Source organism: Rousettus aegyptiacus, unplaced genomic scaffold (genome assembly GCF_014176215.1).
Source record: "Rousettus aegyptiacus isolate mRouAeg1 unplaced genomic scaffold, mRouAeg1.p scaffold_m13_p_7, whole genome shotgun sequence".
In the NCBI taxonomy this organism is placed as follows: Eukaryota; Metazoa; Chordata; class Mammalia; order Chiroptera; family Pteropodidae; genus Rousettus; species Rousettus aegyptiacus.
In genome coordinates, this window is record NW_023416310.1 from 2,624,711 (window position 1) to 2,632,136 (window position 7,426).

The 7,426-nt window shown below is 61.2% G+C and overlaps 1 long non-coding RNA gene across 2 annotated transcripts in view; it reads right to left on the reverse strand.

The window, feature by feature from the left end:
* Positions 1-7,418, reverse strand: part of LOC107498228 — a 166,049-nt gene extending 158,631 nt beyond the window's left edge. The window contains exon 1 of one of the 2 annotated variants that reach the window (XR_001593978.2): positions 6,969-7,418. This is a non-coding gene — a long non-coding RNA (uncharacterized LOC107498228). The remainder of the gene's footprint in view (positions 1-6,968) is intronic. The other variant, XR_001593977.2, reaches the window with a different exon arrangement.
* Positions 7,419-7,426: the final 8 nt, after the last annotated feature.

Consider the following 7,426-nt stretch of genomic DNA (forward strand, 5'->3'; position numbering starts at 1 on the left):
GCCGCTGACGGCACCGGCCGTGGCCGCAGAGCCGGACCCTGTGAAACGCGTCTCGCCGCGTCTGTCCGCACAGACTGAACGCGCGCGGCCGGCCTCGCCGGCACGCGCACCCCGCCGCCCGCGCGGGAGACTCGGGGCCCCCGCCTCGCCTCCTCGGAGCTCTGCAGCCACTGGCTTTCCGTGAGGCCGGCCCCCCTGCGTGAGGGTGGTCCCGTCACCCCTGCTCAGTGAGGACATTCACCCCAGGCTGGACGCCCCCCATTCCTCACGCGCTTCGCCCCTATGCGGGAGCAGCAGGGCCCGGCACCCGGCACAGGGAGCCCCGCCCCCCCCCCACCTGCTCGGCATCTCCTGCTCAGCGCGCGCTCCACAGACGCGCGCAGACGTGAGGCAGGGGCGGGTTCTCTGTCTGCCCAGGGACACAGGACTGCCGGCGAGAGCCAGAACCCGCCCGCCAGCGCTCGTCTGCCTCCTCCTTGGCCCCGGGCGGCACCCTGGACTCCCCTCCCCCTGTTCTCGGTGACATGGATTCGTAAAACATTTGTTCACAGCGACAGAAGTTGCGAAACGCTTCACTTCCGTGAACGTCTCGCTGGCTCTTCCAGCCGGGTGGGAAGCTGCTCACTAAGGCCCGTTCTGCAGCTCGGCGGGGCGCCCTGGCCACCCAGGGACAGGGCGCGAGCCGCTCTGTCTCCCGCCCCAGCCGGCTGCCCTCCAGCGCAGCCCCCTCCTGCTCACTGCTCACTCCGACCACGGCTGGGAACGCCACATTCCCTGTGTTCGGCTCCCCGGCTCCTCCTGTTTGCCGGGTCTCCTGTGACACTGTCACCATGGACATAAACAGTGCCCCCTGCCTGCCTGGACACTCCCCTCAGGACGGAGGCGCTGGCTCCAACGCCTGGCCAGGCCGCCTGTGCCGCATCGGCCTCCCGAAGCCGACAGAGTCCGCGTCCCGGCAAAGAGCGGCCTCAACGTCGCACCTGGGGCTCTCCGCCAGCATGGGGACGAGAGCTGCTCGGGGCGACGTACGGGCAGCCACGCCCCGACCAGCACGGTCAGGCTCAGAAGCCAGAAATTCCTAAGGACGTGCAAGCGACAGCTGCCCAGCTTGTACCGCTGGCCCCGCCTGCCCTCGCGGGACCAGCTCCCACCCCGCTGGGGACGCCCGCACCGCCTGACACGTGCCCCGGCGGGTCACAGGCTCCGTCAACGGCCAGGCGCGACCGCGGGAGCCGTTAGTCCCTCGCACCCCTGGAACTGACATTACAGTCGGAACCATGAATTGTCCGTGTGATATTTAATAAAAAAAAGTTACACTCACACCCCCAAAACCATAGAAATGTAGAACAGCAAGCCAGAAAAAAAATTTAAATAATGCTTTTCCTATGAATTCAATTAAACAACTGTTTAGTGTCGGCTTTTTCCCCGATTTTGTGCTCAGCAAAGGAAATACAAAACGGAATGACGACGTGGTCCCAGCCTGTAAGGGCTCGCAGTCTAGCAGAAGAAACACACACACACTCACACACACACACACGCACACACACAGACACACACACACACAGAGACACACACACAGAGACAGAGTCACAGAGACACACACTCACACACACGCCACGCCAGAGGTGTGCGCAGATCCCCAGGTCCGGCAGAGTACAGGGTGGCGGCCGGTCTGGGAGACTCTCACCGTCACAGGCCACCCTTCTGTCCCGTCCTTTGTCACTGTGGTCTCTCTCTTGAGCACCCCGGTTCTGTGGGTGGAATATCTTTCCCTCCCTTGCGAATCTTCGTCAATCTTTTGAGACTCCTTGACCCTTTCTGTCCTCACCACCAATCCAGAAAGAACCGGTCACGCATCCACGGCCCCAGCAAACGTCCATCGCCAAGCCCCAAGGCCCTGGAGCTTTGGGGTGTCCACCAGGTCACCTTGCCACTTGCCTGGCAGCTGCTGGAGGCCAGGGCCTCCGAATCGTGCCCACGCCTTGACTCCAGCAGAACTCTCTGGAAGTCTTAATGGAATACATTTTCCACTACGCTATCCCCTCCCCCCATGACATGGGACAAGAATGTGACACACAGAAAAACAAGGACCATGTGAAGGGTCCTGGAAAGCAGGGGAAACAGGTTTTCGTGCTGCTGGGAGCTGTTTTCCTGTTCGAGGTTTTCCAACAGCTCTCAGTGCAGCAGGGCGTGGGGGCGGGGGGCGGGGGTTGGCTCCTTGTTCCTGAATTTCTGCTCCTCAAATCGATGTGAATTCACTCAGGTGAACTGAACGGGATACCAGAAATCTGAGTCCTTCCCTGACCGGGGGCGGGGATTTCAGAAGCTTGTCTTACCCATGATGGGAATGGCTGTTATCTCTGTGGTACTGGCTGAAAACACTTTGCTCGGATTCACTGTAAAGATTTCAACACTGACCGCATCCCCCGTCAGAGACAGGAAATGCAAGGCGGCCCTGCAAGCCAGCCGGCCTCTGGGCGTTGGAAAAACTTTGTTCAAACACAGGGAGTGCGCCACGCCGTTTCCTCAGCCCCGGGCCGACCCGCCACCGTCTGCCGACACGGCGGGCCCGGGTCTTCGCCTTCGGACGCCCTGTGAAACTGTCCCGAGCGTGAACTTTACAAGAGAGACGCAGCCGTGGCCGACGGTTTCAGCTCTCACCGCCTGTCCAGACTGTCCGCACACTCAGAAACAGAAGCGGAAGCCGCCGCCTATGCAAGGCTGGCGCGGGGTGCGCGGGGTGCGCGGGGCCGCTCCCAGCCGGTGGAGAACCCCGCGGAGGGAGGGCCCGGGGCGGCCGGGCACCAGGATGGAAGCAAAACCAGCTTCCTCCAGGACTAAGCATGTCCTCGGTTGAGGGGAGGCCAGAGGTCAATGCATGCCCACAGTGCCAACCAGGAAAAGCTGGTTCGTGAAAGAATTCACCAGTCCAGCTGCAAAACGAACCTGGGAATGTGATTCCATCACCCCTAAACAGCGGAACATGAAAGTTCAAACTGGCAGGCTTCTCCTCCCTACTGCGGGAGGAGAGGCAGCCGGGCTTCGGACAGCTACAGCTCACCGCTTTGCAAGGCGTGCAGGCTGTGGGGAAGGTACCTGAGCTCATTCCGGTCGGCGCCTCCCTCAGCCCCCCACTCTCTGGACATGCGTGCCAGGAAGGCAGGAATGGGGACCCACAGGGCGTCAGCTTGCCTTCTCAAACGTTAAATCAGCCTGTCCTGGGTCGGAGGGCCCCCCACTCCGCCCAGCAGCTATAGGTAAGAGTCTGAAGCCAAGCCTCGCGCAGAGGCGAGGATGCCCAGACACCGTACGACCGTCCAGATTCGCAGCGGAGCCTCGGCTTCAGCCCCGAAAGCGGCTGGGACCCGAGATTAACTGTCGCTGGCCAGCAGTGAAGAGGGAAATCCACGCAGACGCGCATGTGCACTCGTACACACACGTACACCCACGGTCACGCTGAGGCGCACACATAATCTGCTCTAGCAGCGGTCACAGCCTCGACGTGAACGTGGCCACGCAGGAGGGGCGCAGTGGGCAGATCTTTGACGCGGACGCGAGCAGAGCAGTAACACGGAGCGAGACGCGGACCCCCAGTCCTGCGGCCTGCGATTCCCCCGGAGCCTTCTGCAACCGGGCGGGGATTTCCATCCACGGACCAGGGACTGGATTTGCCAAAAACACGTGCTGGAAATGTATACTTGGAATTCTCTGAAGAGATCTGTGGATCATACGTTTCCCCCAAACACTTGATTCTAGAAATCATTTCTTTAGGATGTGCATTCCCACCAGACCATCGTGGATGGAGAGGTCTGGACGTCAAATGTTCCTGGATGCCACTGCTCAGGTGGACCCTACGTTACCTCTGGGGAGCCCCACAAGCTGCAGGTCTACCCATCGGGGCACTGTGTCAGGGGCAGAGGGTGGATAGGGTGCCGGGTGCCCGAGCAGGAGCCTGGGGAGAGGAGAAGGGGTGGGGATCCACTGCCTCCTGCCGTCTCTGGAGCAGCTAAACTTTTATTTATTTTACGTAACAGGCTTTCCAACGACAAGTCTTTTGAGAAACAGAGTTCGCGGTTTAATCCAAACGGGAACTTCGGAACCCGGCGGGCTACGCGGCACTGTGACCATTCACACGTAAATCCCTCTTCCAGTACTTAGCGTCCCCTCGAGATATTCCGGCTTTCTCCAAGCATCTCGACAAAAAGAGAGAGAACTGTAAAGCTGTAGTAGTCGCCAAGGATGAGACTTTCAGAAGCATCTCGATGTCCTTTGAGAGGCAAAGGCCTAACTGGCACCGAGCGCTGTCATCTAGACGAGCTACTGTTGTGGTGACGAGCTACTTTGCACCCTGCTGACCCATGTCAGTGCTCAGATGGAAGACACATTTGTCACTTTTCAGGTCTCCTCTCTATGTGGACCTGCCAGATATTTTAAGGGCGCGTCCATTCTTCAGCCACCAAGTGCCGTCACTCCCTCCCAGACTTCCCTACGTCCCCAGAGGTCACTGGACGGGGGCTTTCTATCCACGCGGCTACCTCACGGCTCACGAAGCGCATTTATAGGCATCATCTCAGTTCACCTTCCGTTTGATCAGAGGAAATATCCACCACCTCTACCGTTTCTCCTCCAGAATTATCTCCCTAAGTATGAAACATTAAATCACGGGTAAAGAAAAAGGACTGGAACTGATATTAGACTTTCTTCCCATCGCAAGTTATCTTTGCCGGCCGGCTGTCTCAGACGCGGTCCACCCTGACGTGAGTGGCTCTCCGATAACGTGGTGTTTCTAGGCAACGCCACTGTGGGCACCGGCGGTCAGCGGCCGCTTTGCGGCTCCACCCGACACGCCTGTGCGTCGCCCGTGCGTCTGAACCGATGCTCGTTGGGTTGAACGTCCATCTTTACAGAGGAAAGACTGCCCCTGAAAAGGACGGAAATTCAGGATTCCTCCTCGCGCAGACTGCCAGGCACACATCCTCCACCCAGCGCTGCGGGCCTCGCTGCTCGCGGTTTCCCCTTAATCAGGTGAGAAGCTAACGGGCGAGGGGCTCCTGGCTCCTCTGCAAGAGCTCCCTCCGCGGGGTGCCGCTCAGACGTAAGGCCGTGGGGACTCGCCGATCCCTTCTCCCGGGTGTCTGTGGGGTGCCGCTCAGACGCGAGGCCGTGGGGACTCACCGAGCCCTTCTCCCGGGTGTCTGAGGGGTGCCGCTCAGACGCGAGGCCGTGGGGACTCCCCGAGCCCTTCTCCCGGGTGTCTGCGGGGTGCCGCTCAGACGCGAGGCCGTGGGGACTCGCCGAGCCCTTCTCCCGGGTGTCTGTGGGGTGCCGCTCAGACGCGAGGCCGTGGGGACTCACCAAGCCCTTCTCCCGGGTGTCTGTGGGGTGCCGCTCAGAAGTAAGGCCGTGGGGACTCCCCGAGCCCTTCTCCCAGGTGTTTGTGGGGTGCTGCTCAGACGTGAGGCCGTGGGGACTCACTGAGCCCTTCTCCCAGGTGTTTGTGGGGTGCCGCTCAGACGCGAGGCCGTGGGGACTCACTGAGCCCTTCTCCCCGGTGTCCGCGGGGTGCTGCTCGGCTCTGCCCGGCAGCTGTTCCTGAATAAATCTTACTGGGCAACCGACGTCATGTGCGGCAACCAGCTGCTCATCCTGTACCCAGAGTAAGCCTGGAGGGTCCAGGGTCCCAGGAATTTCTTTGACCGATGCCACCCACCGATAATAACAGTGATTCTATTTTTACGGCATTTGCTGAACACATACCGTAAGCCTTACTTCTCTCCGGCCTCACAGCAGTTACAAGCCTTACGCTGGCTTTGAGACAGATTCCGTCGCTCCTGTTAGTGTGGCTGGCAGGGCAGGACGCCGTGCCCTTCCCACAGACGGGGGCCCGTAGGGGGGAGAGCACGGGGTGCACGGGGCCGCCTGCCCCGGCCGGGTGCGCCCTCACCTCGCCCCGCGATCTGGTCTGTCGCGTCCACCCCGAGTGTCTCGTGAGATGAAGACTAAACGATTTCCAAGAGCACGTTCATTTTAAAAGCCACTGAGATCAAAGCCAGTCTGAGACCTTCCCCAAGCAAGGCGGCCAGCGAACGGCACAGCCAGACACGGAGCCCTGACCAGCGGCCAAAGGCCGGCTCCTTGCTGGGCGTCCACACTCACCCGCTCAGCCAAGAGCCTCTCGCAAAACACGTGAGCAAAGCTCATTTAAACTGTTACTTTGAAGTTAAAGACGCACGTGCGTAAGACGGTGCTTCGAACAGAGGCAACGGCATCGACCTGGCTCCTGACGGGCTATGCGGGGCACCTGTTGTCCCGCAGGACTCAAGTGACAGGTGCGTCCCCAGGTCCTCATCCGTGTTGTTTCTGAAGGGCGCACGCTTGATTTCTGAGAGAGCAGCCAACTCCGCACCTAGGGCTCTGTGAAGCCTTCACGTGCCTGAGTTTGAGCTGTCTCTGCCTCACAGGCGGCCTCGGCAGCCTGCGGTTCAACGACGCCTTCGTCCGCTGCTCGAGGAGCATGTTCGAAATCACGCGATGCCCGACGCCTCCAGGCAGGCCACGTCCGTGCGCCCGTTCCCGAGAAACTGCCCCGCCACGAGGCCGCCGGTCTGAAGGTCTCGGCCTGCCTGGAAAGTCGACGGGTGAGGTCAGCAGCGGGGGCCTCCTCCGTTCACGCCCTGCGACTTGCGAGGCCCCCAACACACGCGGCGTAAGACCAGACCCCTCGGCTTGGCCTGCAGGTCCCGTCCCGTCTCACAGGCGTCCTGGACCCCTCGCCTCCCATCCAAGATGCGGGCTCTCTCCTGGCCTCCGCTTTCCAACAAGACATCCTATGTGCCGGGGTGCCTGCCCCCGCTCTGCCAGTGCCCGCCGCAGGCCCCCCTCAAGGCCCCGCTGCAGCTAACCCTCCCCGCACCCCGCAAAGCAGACATCGCGGCCCTGCTGGGCTCAGAGCACCCTCTGCCACCCACCTCGTACACGCGCTGTGCCTTCTAAGGCAGAAGCCGCATTTCTCCGAGGAGCCATGACCTCCACGGGGAGCCACTGTGTCTGCCTCGCTCAGCACCCTGGTCCCAGGACTCGGCCAAACTGCACCGCAATTTCGTTCGGGCGCGGCCTTCTCTGCTAGGTCACGGGCTCCGCGAAGGCCGAGGTCAGATGTGTTGCGTGTCCCTGCATGGCACACAGCTGGCGGGCTCCGCGAGCCGGCCGTGAGTTTCTGGAGGGCAAAGGAACGTCTCGATTCTGCGAGCGCCTCCACCACATGACAGGCGCCTGTCGGTGCCTGGACTCACAAAGCGGCATGACCCTGGCTGCCCCCCGGCTGGACTCTGCCCATGCTGGCCAGACCTGGCCTGCCGAGTTCTCCGCACTGAATAATTAATCAAGGCTTCTTGGCAGCCTCTGAGCTCCACAACAGCTCGACTTG